Source organism: Camelus dromedarius, chromosome X (genome assembly GCF_036321535.1).
Source record: "Camelus dromedarius isolate mCamDro1 chromosome X, mCamDro1.pat, whole genome shotgun sequence".
NCBI classification, from domain to species: Eukaryota; Metazoa; Chordata; class Mammalia; order Artiodactyla; family Camelidae; genus Camelus; species Camelus dromedarius.
The window spans coordinates 105209574-105226873 of record NC_087472.1 but is presented as its reverse complement, the minus strand read 5'-3'; the positions used below and the strand labels follow the sequence as shown (position 1 = coordinate 105226873).

At 41.4% G+C, this 17300-nt stretch overlaps 1 long non-coding RNA gene across 1 annotated transcript in view; it reads right to left on the bottom strand.

Moving 5' to 3' along the window:
* LOC105100652 (uncharacterized) overlaps positions 1-17300 on the bottom strand; it is a 67456-nt gene that overhangs the window by 46145 nt on the left and 4011 nt on the right. The window lies entirely within an intron of this gene.

Genomic DNA, 17300 nt, shown 5'->3' with positions numbered 1-17300 from the left:
GGAAGCCTTCCCTGGCTTCCCCAGCTGGTTCTACCCTCTTTGGTGACCCCACAGCATGGTGCACACTTTTCAATCACGAATGTACACACTGCATTACATACTATTTCCTTGATGTGACCATGTTTTTCCTGAGGGCAGAAACTTTATCTTATTATTTGCATCTTCATGGCCAGAGTGTCTGGCACCACAAATAAGTCTTTGTTAAATACAAAAACCTTGGGCAGCAGGCAGTCCAGGTTTTAATAGAGAACAATAGTATCTCTTTGTAATGGTTAATGGTATTCATGGGAAATTTTAGAATGTGGAATGAAAAGTGAGGAAAAGTTTATGAGTATGAACCTATTTGGATGGAAAAAAAAACCCTTTGGTGTTACGTGGCCTAAATAAAGATAGTAATCATTAAATAATTCTAGAACATAGAGACAACGCTAGGAAAACAATCCTTGTAATATTCCTTTTAAACCTAATGATTTCAATCCAAGGAATAAACACTGAAGACTTAGTATAAGCAAATCAGTGTGCCAAGAGAGAAAGGAAAGAGAAAAAACTTCTGCCAGTTGACATTTCATAACTCTATGACCTTACGATTCTGAATACCTACATAAGGTATTTTTAAACCTTGGCAGTCACTTCGGGTAGATTTCCATGAAGAAACAGTCATTATGGAGTTAGAACTTGCATGGATTTCTTTTACCCAAGTTTCCCTACAAGCCGGGGCCACTGGGTCATTTTCAGATTCAGACCACTGGTTTGTGGCTCCTTCCTGGAGTGGACTGGACAACCATGCGCCACTTGGCAGTTTTCAAGGTACAAGTTCATCCTGGTTTTTTTTCCCCTTAAAGGAGATACTGGGAATTGAATCCAGGCACCTGGTGCACGCCAAGCATGTGCTCTACCCCTGAGCTATGTCCCTGACCCCATCATTCTGTTTTATGATCTGCCCACTCCTCTAGTGGCCAGAGGGGTAACCGCCCTTCAGAAGCACACTCCCAGAAAAGGTGTGAGGGAGGACCCTGGAAAGAGAAGCCTCTCACAGCACAGGCTAAGCCGCTGGCTGTACAGAGGGTGGGATTGGTGACCCAATGAATGGGCCTGAAAGCCTTTTCAGCCACACAAAACCTAGAGTTCCTCTATTAGCATATCAGAGGTGGCGCAGTGGTGGGAAAGGCTGCAGACGACAAAGGACACGGCTGGGCGGCATTACCTCATTGGTGCTTACAGAAGTGAAAAAATGATAATCGGGCCAGGCCTGCAGTGATGGACAGATGTTGACACAGTTTCTTGGGTGACCACCATCCTCTTCCCCCACCCCCTCACCGTGATCTGGACTCAAGCCCACCCACCGCCCTCCAGAGGCGAAGGGCCGCGTTCCCATCAAAACCTCTCTCATTAAAATGAAGACATAGTTTCAGCTTTAACTTCAGTCATGACCAGAAGGGATCTGCCAGCTTTTCAGACTTGAAAGCTTTACTGGAAACATAACTTGAGGATGAACAGGAGAGTCAGTTGCCAGCTCCTAATCTTCACAGAGCACCAGGCTGCTTCTCAGGACTCAGCTGCCCTATTACTTTATACTGAAAGGGAAAGATGTTCAGTGAAAAAGCACCTTCACATTCTCACTGTCCTAAATGCTTTCCCTTCACTGAAGTCTGAGGCCAGTGTCCTGTGCTTTGTAGCAGTGGTTCTCAACCGGAGGTTATTCTGCCTGGTGGACACGGGACAGTATCTGGACACATTTGTGGCTGTCACAGCTAAGGGGCGTGTGTGCTGTTGGCATCTGATGGGTCGAGACCAGGGATGCTGCTAAATGTCCTACAACGCACAGCGCACCCCCCACAACACAAAACTATTTGGCTCAAGATGTCATAGTGCCAAGGCTGAGGAACTCTGCTCTACAGCCACCTTTGTGAATATAATTTACAAATTCTTATCAAGATAAATTGCTATTGATAAATGGGCACTTCAAGAAATGCATATCCCCATGCCATCTTTACTGAGAATACTGAACAGTTCTTGACAAAGAAACGGGGCCTAAATTATCATTTCTCATCTTTGGCTGCATCACTGAAAGATTTGCTCTAAGCAGTGGGTGTAAAATTTTAGAAAACTGTATATTGAGCACAGAGGGGTGAACATTTCCCTGCACGCTGTAATTTGACTTTCTCACAGCCAAAAATGTCTTTTACTTCACGCTCAGCTGAGTCTTAAATATACTCCAAATGGCATAAAATTTGAAGAATTCTTCCTCCTCACTTGGAAATATTTATAACCTCTTAGAAAATGACACATTTGGGTAGAATATACATTGTTCAAACATATATATATATAATCAAATTTACATTTAAAATCACATGTTATAGTAGGTTTGTATTATTTAATATCATGTTTTCCTGGATCAAAGGTTTTCCAGTTCAATATTTACAAATCAAAATGTTTGTAACCCTATATATACATGTACATATGCATATATAGAGACATGAAGAAAAATATATATTGTTTTCCTTAATGCCAGCTGTTCTATCCAATTAGCTACATGTTTCCCAAACCACTCAAGATTCAAAACTCTAAAGACTACTGAGCAGTGGTTATTATATTCCTTGGTATACAATTTAGATAAATGCCTTCTTCACAAGGCAAAGTGGATTTTATATGCTGGGGGAAAAAGTTGCAGATGATTCTAATGGACTTTATAAAGAGGAACATAAAATGGAGACCAAACTGACTTGCCTTCATCCATCTTCAATTATGTTACAAAAATATGCAGTTTTTTTCCTTAAAAGTTCTTAATTAAAATTACTCTCTTGTTTGGGGATCAGTCATGCCAGAGAGACATCCAAAATCAGAGTGAGGCTCTCTGGTGAAGATATTTCATTTGTGAAAATAGTTTTACTTTCTGTAAAACCCAGTGTCATATATTCTAACACAGTGGTTCATTTTAGAAACAATTTGAGCCTTAAATGCGTACTCATTGCTTAAGCTCTCTACAGACTGGTTGAATCAGAATACCTGAGGATGGTGTTAAAACAAAACAGCGCGCGCGCACACACACACACACATACACATCAGGCGATTCTAACATGTTACCATAGCAGGAAGGCGGGACAGAACCCCAGGTCTGAAACAGATTATCACAGGCAACCAATCAGCAGGTAAACTGGGAAAATACTGCCCCATACAGATAGTAGGGACATTTCTCTGTCTTAGTCTAATGGGAGTGGGGGGTGGGAGACTATGAGAATAGCAGTAGATGAATACACTGGTATGTAATGATTTAGGGGTGATTTAACAGTGATTCATTTTGTTGTCGTTGTTTTTAACTGAAGAACAGTCAGTTATGTGTCAATTTCTGGTGTACAGCATAATGTCCCAGTCATGTATATATATACATATATTTGTTTTCATATTCTTTTTCATTAAAGGTTATTACAAGATATCGAATATAGTTCCCCATGCTGTACAGAAGAAATTGGTTTTTATCTGTTTTATATATAGTGGTTAACATTCATTTATAACTTGTCATCCTGATGGATGAGTGAGATCTCTCTGGAGAGCTAAGAACAGCAACCAAGCATACTGCGGTGAACACTGGGGCCCAGGGCGTGTTCTTAGTGCCGGCTCCTTGCCCACCGAGCTGCGAGCGAGCTCTGAGAAGCCCCTTCCGTCCCTCTGGCCTAGGTTTACTCACCTCCACAATAAAGAGGCTTGGTTATGTGATTCCTACTGTTTCGTTCAATTTAGAGATAAAAATAACTGAGTGATAATGACGAATTTAGAAAACAAAACAATTTAATATTTTGTATTTTTCATAAATTTATAAAGCACTCTATGGCAAAATAATAAAGAATTTATAAAGGAATTTGGGGGAATTTGTAATTAAGACACAGATTTCATCACATCAAAAAAAAATGGGCCTAGTGTTATGGCTGTAAGATATTTCTGTAACTAAATACATCTTAAACTGAAGATCAGCAAATTTTTCTCTAAAGGAGCAGACAGTAAATATGTTAGGCTTTGAGGAGCGGGCTACAGAAAATCTCTGTTACAACATTTCTTTTTAATCACTGAAAAATGTGCAAAACAGGTAAAGGGCAGGATTTGCTGACGCCTGCCTTCAACAATTCAAATGTGTATTTGCGTAAAAACAAAATTGCTTGCTTTTACCTAATAACAGCCCCCAAACACTGCTACTGTTACATGTGGTTACATGGAGAGACTGAATCTGGGCACCAGAGAAGCCTGCTGAAGAGGTTTGTGGTCAGGGCCTCCTGGGGACACCCAGCCGTCTGCTGGGTGACCAGCCTGTCCGGGTGTGTCTGGCCTGTGTCTGGCACGTGCCTGCTTTCAGCACTGAAGGCTACAGTCCAAGACATTCGGGCTGGTTGATCACCGTGTATCTAGAATTCTTGGCCAGGTTTCTTTCAAGGGAAATCTAAGATACATTGAAAGGTAAAAAACTTGAAATGGAAATGCTTTCAGGAGCTTGAACTTATAAACAGTAGGCAGAGACCCCAGTTGGAAAACTTTAAAGGGAAAACTGCGAGAGAATATTTTGTAGCCTTTTCTGGATTAAGTTCGGTGGAGCCTAAACCCACCTTTCCATTAACAGTCCCAACCCAACAGGCCAAAGATGAGGAAACCGTTTATTCACAGGTGCGTCAGGTGCTCTGCGGTACGAGTTTACACATCCTCTGGACGTGATCGGTGCTGGATGTTATGATGAAACACAGCCCAGCCTTATTACTCAGAAGTGACAGAGTTTAGAATTACCTCCTGGGTTTGTCTGAAGAGAACACGTAGCATGAAACTGGCCGGGAGCCTAACTATGAATAGAAAGCTTACTAGCAGGGATTGCTTTGGAAACGGCCAGGAATAAAAGGAGGGAACAATTTTCTCACCATGCTTTTGTTCTGTGCATTATTATCATTCATTTGAAAGACTGCAAGTTCAAGGCTCAAAAGGCTATTTCTCTTAAGAACGTGCCTTGAAATTACGTAAACACCACCAGGGGAGCTTTGTTATGACCACATGGTTTTCCAGTTGTATTTTATAAAAACAGGAACCCTTGTTGAAACATCAATATTAAAAAGCAGATTATGATGGCTTGAAAGAGGATGCCACTGAGTAAAACAAAATCAAGGATATAATTTAGAACCTTTTGTAGTCTTCTTTCATTATTATCAACTTGTTCTTCCAATTCTAATCCTATGTTTGGAACTATGGCTGTGTCTTTATGAGTCACCCTTTTTGGGTCATAAAAGCATCCTTTTCTCTCACCTTCAAGTCAGCTTGGCATCAAAAGCTCTTGCTTCCTCTAAAGCTGTGGCTATGGGTAGTTCTCTTCAGAATCTATTCTAGCATAATCAGTGAGGCTGCAAAGTAAGCACCCATTTCTCTAAATGGTATTCCTTCCCCTTCCGTGGTATACAATCAAGAGGAGAGAGGGAAGACCCATTTAGGTAGTGGCTTGATGTCTTGGTTCTATAAGAAACCCAGCAATAAGTGTCTTTTCCTAAGTGGAAAAAAGCTTTCCTTTGCTGTAAGATGAGTCAGGTGGGATACCAGGACCTCCAACTAGGAAAGTTCAGAATGGTTCAAGTGATCACAGATAAGGAGAAAAGGACCAAGGGCCACGTGGGTGCACTGAGCATGGCCATGGATGGTTCAAGCAGTGGCATTTTAAGGAAGTACTAAAGTATTGCTACATTAGCTCTCTATTAGTTCCTGCTTGCCCATCCCCGTTCACTCAAAGCTAGAATACAAGTGGACATCAACTTCCTGTTTCACCAAGTGACAAGTCAGGAAGCTATCATTTTTCAATAGCATTTTAATACCTAAATTCCAACACCATTGGATGTATGCGAGTTATATTTTTCTAAATTATTTTCTGAGCTAAACCTAAATGGAAGGGACTTCTTTTTCTTAACGGCCTATGTAGATAGCTGAGGACTTATCCTACTCCCTTACAAAAATTCCCACTAAACACTGGCTGAAATTGAGCCCCATCCAAACCCAACCTTGAGACGCGAGCCAAATGGCCCTACTGTCCCTGGCCCCCTGTGCCTTCTACAGCCATGGGTCCAATCCCTGGCTTAAATATCTTTCACACGAGGGTCTGTTCCATGGCCTCCTGCTACTCTGTTAGCAGTGCCAGTCCCACTGCCCTCTGCTCCTCGGTTCACTCAGGACCACAGCCCCCTCATTTTTGTGTTGTCTCCTTAGACTAGTTATTCAGCCAAGCCTCTCAGCTCCAGCACCCCCTTCTGTACTGTGCCCTCTGATGCTACGGCTGGAACTCTGCCAACATCATTGCCCCTCTGCCATCTGCCTCCCTGTCAGACTCTGCCAGGAAGGGGTGCGAGATGGAGGTAGAGGCATAGAGGATGGGACAGGACTTCTTCCCCTTTGCTGGCTGGTCCTGTCGGTGTCATCCCAGCCATGCTTCCTTGCCCTGGCAGTGCTTGCTTCCAGTAGCAGTTGGTTCCAATGTCCAGTATTATTCTCCATCACCTTAAAAGGTATCAGCTACAGCCTACTGGTAGCTGTTTCCCCAGAGGCCTGGGCCCCAGCTCTGCTCATAAATTTTGGGTTCTGATTATTCCCATGTCTTCCATTTGTTCCTGCAGGCCCAGGAGGGGTCACTGCTGCCAGTAGCACTGACTACCTCTGTGTTACTTCGGTCTTCCCTCCTTGTCTTCTCAATCCATCAATACCTATTTACCTGAGTCCCTGTATTAAATTCTCTCTGTTATAATAACTCGTGTGTTTCCTCCTTTCTCAACTGTATCATGACAGAGACATTTTTCTATAAGCTGCCAAAGTTCTGATCCCTCACACATGCCACATATCAGCAGAAGGGGGTCTGGAAAGACACCTTCCAACTTGTCTGGGATTTACTGTCCCCTCACTGAGATCTGTGTGCCTTTATAAAGTGGCCCCCAGAGGCCCCTCTACACACACACCCCTATCATTGCTTTGTGAGTCCTAGATGGTTTGGCCACACACCCAGAGTTCTGCCCAAGGGTTCCCTTTGATCTTTGCTCAGAAAAACCAACCTCTCTACTATGAAACTCCAACAAAGAGCCTAGACTCCAGGACATTCCTATCACCAACTCCATCCTTATCAGGATAACCGTATCTTAGTCAGAGTCAGGCTGCTTTGCATTCTATTAGAAGAGTTGGCCCCTCCCTAGAGGGCCGCACACTAGCTGATCAGAGGGCTTCTAGACAAGCCCTAAGAGTCCTCATTTTAGTCCCATGAGTCACTTCTTAGCTACATTTACATTCTTAAAGATAAAATGGACCTTAAAAATTATCTATCATCTATTTCAACCTTTCATTTTTAGGAAGGATCTATGCATTCCATTTTTTTTAAATGATAATTTAGGGCAAGTAAAAAAGAAAAAGGTCAAATAAATAATTCACAGAATACTAATTTCTCTCTACCTGATGCTGTGAAGCAGCCAAAGTATTCAAAGGAAATTCATAAAATACATTTAGATTTTTTTTTTTTTGGTCTTTAACATGGGTCTAGACATCTTCAAGCATGGGGTTACAGTCTTACCAACTGCCAGGTCTGGGAACATGTAAATTTTATGGAAGACTGCTAAAGCAATTTTCCCATAATTATTCAGCAGCTGTCATTCCTAAAAACTGTAATTGCAGTGAAATAGAATGTTCCCACGTCATGATGAGGGGAGGCAATGTTCTGTGATCGGGAGCATGCGGTGCCAGCGAGGAAGGCAGCATGTAATCTGAGTATCTCGAAAAGAAAATGAAAATACTGCTACAGCATATGAGGCCAACACTTTTCAATTATCCGTAATACTTTACAATATTCTAATCCCTCCTGAACCAGTGGTCACATTTTGATGTGATCCCATTTAATCCTGTGTATTTTAGTCTTGATATTTGACTGTGACACTCTCACCACTATAAAAAAAAACTGTAACAAAAAATGCTTATGTACGTTTAAAAAAAACACTTTCAACAACAAACTCTTTCTTTTCGCCGTAAATGTAAAGCAGCAGCCAGAGTTGAAAAGTAGGAATGGTTCTCTGTACGCATGTTTAAATGTCCTCATTCCATTCAGAATGTTAGTGCTGTGATTACCTGCTGGTTTTCTATTGCTACATAACAAACTACCCGAAATCTTTAGTTTAAACCAGCAAACATTTATTATTTCGCCATGTCTGTGCATCAGGAATTCAACAGCACGTTAACTGGGTGGTGGTTCACAGGCTTTCTGAGGTTGCAGTCATCTGGAGATTGGACTGGGCCTGGAAGATCAGTTTACAGGCTCACTCACGTGGTTACTGGCATGCCTCAGTTCCCAGTGGGCTGCTGGCCAGAGGCTTCAGGTCCTCCATAGGCCTATTCAAAACTTAGCAGTTTGCTTCCCTCAGAATAAGCAATCTTTGAGACCCTGCTTTTGAATCTCTACCTAGAAGTGAGATTACAGGATCATAGAGTAGTTTTATATTTAATTTTTTGAGGACTGTCATACTTTTCCAGTGTTAGCACCATTTACAGTCCCATCAATGGTGCACAAGGGTTCTAGTTAACCCACATCCTCACCAATGCTTGTTATCTTCTGGTTGGGTGGTTTGTTTATATTAGCTGTCATAATGGGTATGACATGGTTTTCTCATTGTGTTTTTGATTTGCATTTCTCTAATGACTAGTAATGTTAAGCATCTTTTTATATGCTTGTTGGCCATTTGTATGTCTTCTTTGTAGAAATGTCTGTTCAAGTCCTTAGACCATTTTTCAATTGTGTTACGTGGAGTTTCTTGTTGTTGCTGTTGTTGAGTTACAGGAGTTCTTATACATTCTAGATATTAACCCCTTGTTAGAGATACAATTTGCAAAGATTTTCTCCCACTCCATAGGCTGCCTTTTCACTCTGCTGAATATGTCCTTTGATGCACAGAAGTTTTTAGGTTGGTTACAGTCCCATTTGTCTATTGCTGCTTTTGTTTGCTGTAGTTTTAGTGCCATGTCCAAGAAATCACTGTCAAATCCAAAGTCATGAAGCTCTTCCCTCTGTTTTCTTCTGATAATTTTATAGTTTTGAGTCTTAAGTTTAGATCTTTAATCTATTTTGAGTTAATATTTGTATATGGTGTAAGATAAGGGTTCAACTTCATTCTTTTGCACATAGATATCCAGTTTTCCGAACATCATTAGTTGAAGAGATTGTCCTTTCCCCATTAATTGGTCTTAGCATTCATGTTGAAGGTCACTTGACTCTATATATAAGGGTTTATTTCTTGGCTGTCTATTCTATTCCATTGGTCTACATAACAATCTTTATGCTAGTACCACACTGTTTTCACTACTATGGCTTTAAAATACGTTTTGAAATCAAAAAGTGTGAGACATCCAACTTTACTCCTCTTTTTCAAGATTATTTTGGCTATTCAGGGTCCCTTGAAATTCCACATGAATTTTAAGATGAATTTTTCTCTTTTTCAAAAAGTGCCATTGGGATTTTGACAGGGCTCTTGTTGACTCTGTAGATCACTTTGGATAGTACTGACATCTGAACAATATTAAGTCTTTCAACCCATGAACACAGAATGCCTTTCCATTTATTTGTGTCTTCCATCTCTTTCAGCAGTGCTTTGTAGTTTTCAGTGTATAAGGCTTTCACTCCCTGGTTAAGTTTATTCCTAAGTATTTTATTATTTTTGATGCTGTTTAAAAATTTTTTTTCTTAATTTCATTTTCAGATTGTTCATTGTCAGTGTATAGAAACACAACTGATTTTAGTGTGTTGATTTTGTATACTGCAACTTGGCTAAATCATTTATTAGTTCTACTATTTTTTTGTGTGGAATCTTTAGAGTTTTCTCATATACGATCATGCCATCTGCAAATAGAGATAATTTTACTTCTTCCTTTCCAATTTGGATGTTTTGTATATCTTTTTCTTACCTAACTGCTCTGGCTGGGGCATCCAGTACTATTTTGAAGAAAAGTGGTGAGAGCAGGTAACTTATCCTGTTCATGATCTTAGAGGAAAAGCTTTCAGTCTCTGACCAGTGAGTATGATGTTAACAGTAGGATTTTCATACGTGGCCTTTATTACATAGAGGTAGTTTCCTTCTCTTCCCAGTGTGTTGCTTTTGTCCTGAAAAGGTGTTGGATCTGGAGAAAATGCTTTTTCTACATCATTTGAGACAATCATATGGGTTTGTTTTTTTTTTGGTTTTTTTTTTTTTTTTGGTCCTTCATTCTATTAATATGTTATATTTACACTGATTAATTTTCATATGTTGAACCACTCTTACATTCCAGGAAAAAAATCTCCCCTGGTCATGGTATATAATCCTTTTAAGGTGCTATTAAATTCGGTTTGCTAGTATTTTGTTGAAGATTTTTGAGTATGACCTCATCTTAGCTAATTACATCTGCAGTGATCATATTTCTAAATAAGGTCACATTTTGAAGTACTATGAGTTAGGACTTCAACATCTCAAACACTTGTGATTTCCACCAAAAGTGTCCACATACTTTAAGTTCTGCAGTGTCACAGAATCACTTTTCATTGGTTACAGAGGTCCTCTGAAAACAAACCATTTATATCATTCCCTTGACTTTTCCCTCCTGTGGAAATCAGCCACTTTTGTACAGTGAGTTCATTTTTAATTCAGGAAACTAAAGAAAATAAATGACTGGTATGTAGGTCAGTTCCTAGTTCTGTCTTGGTTAGAAAACAGAGGATCAGGGCTCAGCTAGAACTTGCATAGTTCAATTATTTCTTAATATGGCCTTTGTACAGATGCTCGTGTGCACTCCACCTCGCTCTTCCCTTGTGCCCTAGAGATAATAAAGCCCCAAAGATCTGGCTGGAGGCCAGGTAAAAAGCCCCAATTTATTACATCATAGATGAATCGTATTTGAGGCTTTTGAGAATCTTCTGACTTCACTCAACCAACTTGCTTTCTCTACACAGACATGATTATTTTAAAATGAACTTCATCTGGTTATTTAAGAGAATGTGTTTTTCTGCCAGTCAGATGATTATTGTAGGATTTTAAGCTTACTGTTGAGACTTTAGTACATAAACTCTCAAAACATTCAAGGAATACATAGGGTCTTTGGTTGCTTTGTGGTACCTCTGTCTTTAGGAAATCTCTCTTGTGCCCCGACCTCCCTCCCACACCACCCTGGTGCTCTGACCAATTTCCTACAGCTTCTAGACCATTCTCATGCACCTCACTGATTGAGAGCACCTCACTGATTGAAAGCTTCAACAGGTTTAAAATTAAGTTTCCACTGCGGGAACATTTTTCATATTTAAAATTAAAATTGCAGCACAGCTCTGGCAAGAAAAGTAGCATTTTTAACTAAGGTGACACCAAGTCACACATGATACAGATGAATCACTTAATGATATTTGCCATACTTGACAGACAAAGCAAGATACTTCGGAAAAATTAGGTATTAGCTTCTAGCATCTGTCTGTGTAAATCTATTTCTTGAAAAATGTTACATCCAACCTTCTTTTGGGGGATTAGGAAATAACAGAGTGACTTTTATACAATCAGATGTCAGATTTTCTTATGAATCAGGAAGAAGGTTATAATGTTTACTTAAAGGGACTTCTTTTTTTTTTTTTTTAAGCCACAAACATTTATTTACTATTTGCTATTTTCTAGCATTATACTGGGTGCTGGGGACAGAAGAATCAAAGGATAAAGTACATTTTATTTTTAAAAGGGACTTCTTATTTATAGCATTTTGTCTAGTGGGGTTCTGGAGCCAGCTCACACTGGCCCGTAAGAGCTGATTGTTTAGAAATTCAGGAATTTTGTGGGTTAACTGACATCACGTTGGCAGCTTGAAATCGCCCACAATGCAGGCATTTACACCATGGGAGCCAGCCAGTGCTACCAATCAGGACTTCTACCAGCACACCACTGATCTGTCCCTTCTTATAAAAAATTCACAAGCAAATCAACATGATGCATGACGTGCCTACCATGTCCTTTTCAAGATCGTGGACCAACACCCCCCCCCAAAAGACACTTTTTTATGTAAAATTTCTAACCTATTTGAGGGGGGAAAAATAAACAGCGAAGATTAAGCAAAAGAGTATAACATGAACTGTGAGGTCAAGAGAAGTCCAAAGAGAGAGAAAGGAAGGGGCACACATGTGGCGGAGACTTCATGAAAATGTTGGACCTTGAGCTGGGCTTTGAAGGACAGGTAGGAAAGAAAAACGGGCACTCGAGCAGACAGAAGGTCATGGAGAAGAAGCAGGAGGCAGACAGAAGGAATGAAGTCTCCTGTGACTATGAAAAGCCAGTCTGGAAGGAGAGAGCGCGGTGACGGGGGCGGGGGGGGGTGGATAGCTTGCCACCATGTGACAGCACAGTGCGTGAAGCCTGGCTAACACATCACCTCATTCTCATCTTCAAGCCGAGCCCCGCAGACCGGGCCCTGAGGCGCAGGGAACTGGTGCGTCGCAGCTGCGGGAGCCTGTGTTCAGAGCAAAACGTGTGTCTTTGACCCCTTGTTCAGCATTCTTGCCGCTGAACCATGCTGACCCTGCTCGTCTACACTGTAAGGCAAGTAATGCAGAGGAGCAGCAACGAAAAAGAATTTTAAACAGTATGTTTAACACATTCTGGTTTGCTGTAAATATGCAAATAGGATGTTCTGGTGGCTCTGAATGACAGTAAAGCCGAACTTCTAAGTATAACTGCTTTCAAGAGTTCAGATACAAGTTCTCTGCAAGGCGATCACAGCTTTACTGTGTTCAACCCTAACTGTCGACAGGAAACAGAATTAAAACCAGAGTTTGATTTCTAAGAAAAAGAAAACACAGAACAAGTAAAAAATAGTGTTATCTAAACTACGAAGGCTGGATTCCTAGGTCCCCTGCAAGTCACCTTTCCAAAGAGATACACAAGAACTGAACTTCTGAGCTTAAAGTTTTCCAGGAACCTGAATGTCACAAACACTGTGTTGAGCACAAGAAGCCAGACACTGATGCCATACCTAGCATTTCATTTCTACAAAGCATGAAAAGTCAGGCAGAACTGAACTGTGCTGTTTAGAAGCCAGCCGTGCGGTTGCCCTTGGTGGGGTGGGGGGCACAGTGATAGGACAGGGTCACCAGAGAGCTTCTGGGGTGCAGTAATGTTCCATTTCTCCACCCAGGTGCCATTTTCACACGGTTATTCATTCTATAAAAACTCATCAAGCTTCCACATATAACTTGCACATTTTTCCTTATGTATGTCCTACTTTGATGAAAAAAAGCATTTACATATTTCCTGGATCCTTAAACAGGATACAGGCAGAACTATAATACTTTCAGACACAAAGACTGTTGGCTGCAGGGAAAATGCTCAGTGAAAGAGAGTGAAGTGTTAGAAGTCTGGCTCCAGCAGGCGCCGGAGCAGAGCAGCCTTGGGAGATAGGACAGGGGTAGGCCCTGGAAACAGGGGCGCTGGTACAGTCCGGCCCCCCAAAGGGGTGCCAGAGTGTAGCTGAGGGATATTTGAGAGGATGAGATACAGAAGGCAGCCCAAGGTGGCATATGATATAAACTATTATTATATAATGGGTTAACACTAGGATCTAGCCCACTCTGGGGGCCGTGTTCCCATCTTTCAGCTGCCTGGTTGCCCTTTGAGGTCCTAATTGAGAAGAAAACAATTTTAGATACAAATGGCAAAGACCATGCTCGTACAGGCAAAGTAGAATGTGGGATCTTCAGTCACTCACTGAAAGGGATACATTAACAAAGCAAGGCACTGGACCCCTTGAATTGCAGTCACTTATTACTTGTCATAATTTCAGCAAATATTCAGAATCATGGGATTTCTGAGCAGAAAGAGGTATATAATTTAAGAAACGTGCCATCTTATCTCCTTTCTAGGTTTTCTAAGCCTGTACTTATATCAAATTAGATCATCAGAAAGTTCGGGCCCATGTTAGGTTTGTCTCCTACCTCCTTGGAGCAAGAGCCTGATCTTTTACAATGCTTCAGAGAACACTGGGGGTCTGATGAAGCCCACAAAACCCTTTTCAGAATAACTAAATGCATACAGAAAATGCATGGGCTTAAAGAAAACCACTGATACAAAATTTAGTTATCAAATATTTCAGTATAGCAGCATACATGCTTGTTCATTAAAGCAGGTACAAACAGGAGCGGCCTGAGGTCTACTGCAATTGTAATTTCAAAGTAGCAGTGAGAACAGATGAACTTTTGAGATACCTGCAACAACTGTACCATGACCACAAAACATCTGTGGTGTCTACCGATGGCAAAGTTACCGGTTTTGCTAAAAATCTGTGCCAGCTTCGTGCACAGCTGGAGAAAATGCCAACAAGTATCAGTAAGAGAAGTTGATGAAAATAAGGATGCAGGCCTCTTCCATCCAAGCCCACGGGTCCCATGAATTCTACACACACACGGATCTGCTGAGCCCAGGTTAACAATCTCCAACTTTTGACTTATATTTGGGCTTGTGAGCCATTTCACCATAACGTTCTTGATTTTTTAAGGAAACAGTTTAAATCCTTGTGTAATGTGTAGTTCAAAGTCTCCTGAATCAAGGGATCAGACTTCAGCTTTAAGAGAAGCCACCTCTGTAAACTAAGCAGGGCTATATGTAACTGTCCGGCTTACATTTTTGCCCACATTAAATCTTCCATATATTGACAGTAACTATATTAACCTTTGCGGCTTGCTTATTAGCCTTTCTGCCTTTTCACAGTTTTAGTTTTCTACGGCTCTTCTTTGAACCCAATTTGATGTGTGTTTGTATTGTAAGCCATCGTGTGTGTGTGTGTGTGTGTGTGTGTGTGTGTGTGTGTGTGTGTTTTAAGCAGTGTCGTATAAATATGCAAATAAGAGTCCTTGTCTTATCAAACCTGGGGTGGCGGAGCCACTAGGAGGATCTGGGGGCCCAGTCTCCAGACCCCATGATCTTTCCTAGACCTCAATGCCTGCTGACTGTTTCACTGTGTGCTGGCCAAACTAACCAACAGATTAGATATTTAATCCTGGAAAAGCAGAGTAAAAAGGCTTTATTTCTGGGCACAAATAAAAATGACATATTTTCAGGAAGGAAGTTCAGAGCTAAAAGCCCATAGGAACAGGTAGATGGAAGGAACAGAATTTGCTAAGGATAATATGTCAAACCTCACGTCGCTCAGGTGTGGGAGGAAGGTCTCATTTATGCCCTCCATGCTAAAGAAAGGGCAGAATGCTCTCTAAGTACCCCAGTTTGGCTTTTATGTTGTCTGTCCATCTCATGAAGTTGATCCCAAGGTGCCTTGTGAAAATTCTAAAGTATTAGAAAGGCGGTCAGCTTCAGAAAGCCTATCTACCCTGCTCAAGAGAGCACCAATGAGTTTCTCTATTCTTTCTGGAACATTCTTGACATTTAAAATTTAATAGGGTAATTCCATCCTCAATCCAAGTTCATTTTCTTCCACCAATTCTCCCTCCTTCAAATACACACACAAACAAACTGGATTATTCCAAGGTCTGAACATTTTGAAACAAATTCATGATCAGGAGTAAGAGTTTACTCTGAGGTTGGAGGAAGGGAAAAAATCAGGATGAGCTCTTTGTTAATGTCATATTTCCAAATATTTGAAAAGTCACAAGTAACAAGCATAAGACTTAGAACCAGCTTACAGTATGGGTTTAGAGTTACGTGGGAGAGACTGGTCTCCGGCAGACAGGAATTGCCTCAGAAAAATACTCAAATGCAGAGGAACATCTTGTGTGCTGGAGTTAACACAGGCCCATGCCCCATCACCGAGGGGCACATCGGGGAGTCCACCAGGACTCATCTCTTGGCAACAGCAAATTTCCTCTTTCTAATCTTCCCACCACTACCCACCCTTCATTTAAATGTGATTTTTTTTTCTTGTATTGATTGCAATTTTAAAAATCTCTCAGCTTAGGGAGAAAAATTAGAAGAGTCATATACTCATTATTTTGAAAGATGTTAGAGGGACAGAAAAAGTCTTCTCATTCTGACTGATTAAATCCATTGTATGCCCGCCTGATATACAACAAACCTATTTGCTGGATTGGAAAGGGGCCCCACATGGCAGCCGAGAGAGAAGACAGATGAACTGCATGCTAACTGTCCTTGCCTTTATTTAGCGAATGCTCTGGGTGGGATTCTCCTCACTAATCAGCTTGAGAGTGACCATGACAATGGAGGACTCCAATTTAGAGGCAAGGCCATCTTTAAATGTGCTCTCCATTCTTCTGCCTCTACATTTGAAGCAGGAGCTACATGGGTCACTTGTAACGGGTTTTTAGGTAATCATCAAAGTCAGTTCCTTAAGACTTGAGCTGAATGTCTACCCAAGCCAGCCAGCAAGGGCACAGGATGACCTTCAAACCCTTTACAATGGTCCCCTCTTGGGGCCAAGGATTAAAAAATCTGTTAGCGTTCCCTTGAGACGTTCCTGACTCCAGGGTAGACATTGTAACAGTTTTATCAGAGAACAGACAAGGAGTTTTCCATCACTTCCCCGCCTGCTGTACGGCTGGGTGAACACCTTTCTCTGTCATAGCCTGCACTCCGTGTGTCCCACACATCTCTGGGGTCTCACGAGACTTATGCCCATATAATTGGCACATTTGAAACCAAAAGAACTTGAACTATTACAGGAATAAACTCAGTCTACCGTCCTTCATTTCTGTTCAAGACAATTTTTAAAGGACTTTCTCTCCTGCATTTAAGAGTGAAACATGGCATAAAAGCATGCAGGGGGTTTGATTATTTTGACAAATGGTCTCCCCATTTTCTCAGATCTCATCTTGCTCAAAAGCTATTGCTCAAGAGCTTCTAAAGAATTGCTCTCCACTGCCTATGAAGTAAAGCTTAAGCGTGTCAGAATGGACTAAACAGCAACTGCAATTTGGCTTCTGACTCATGTCCCCCAGCCCCCCTTCCCCATCACACGTTCCACCCCAGGAATACTCACGAAGAGCAACGCCCTCAAAACGCCACGCTCTCTCCTCTCTTTGGACCTTCACACATCCCATTTCTCCAAATGACTTCCCTGATTTGTGTGCCTGGGGAACTCCTATTCATCCTTCAAATCTTTGCTCAAAGCCTCCACATCCTAGCGCCCCTCCAGGCCAACGAACCCTCCTCCTCTGTGCTCCAGACACGTCTTACATGTCCATCTGCAAGGGGTCTCACTCACCCTTGGCTACACATCCTGGGTTCACTACATCAGAATCTTTAAAGGTGAGAGGCAGGCATCGGCATTTTTTAAGACTCCCCAAGTGATTCCAGTGTTTG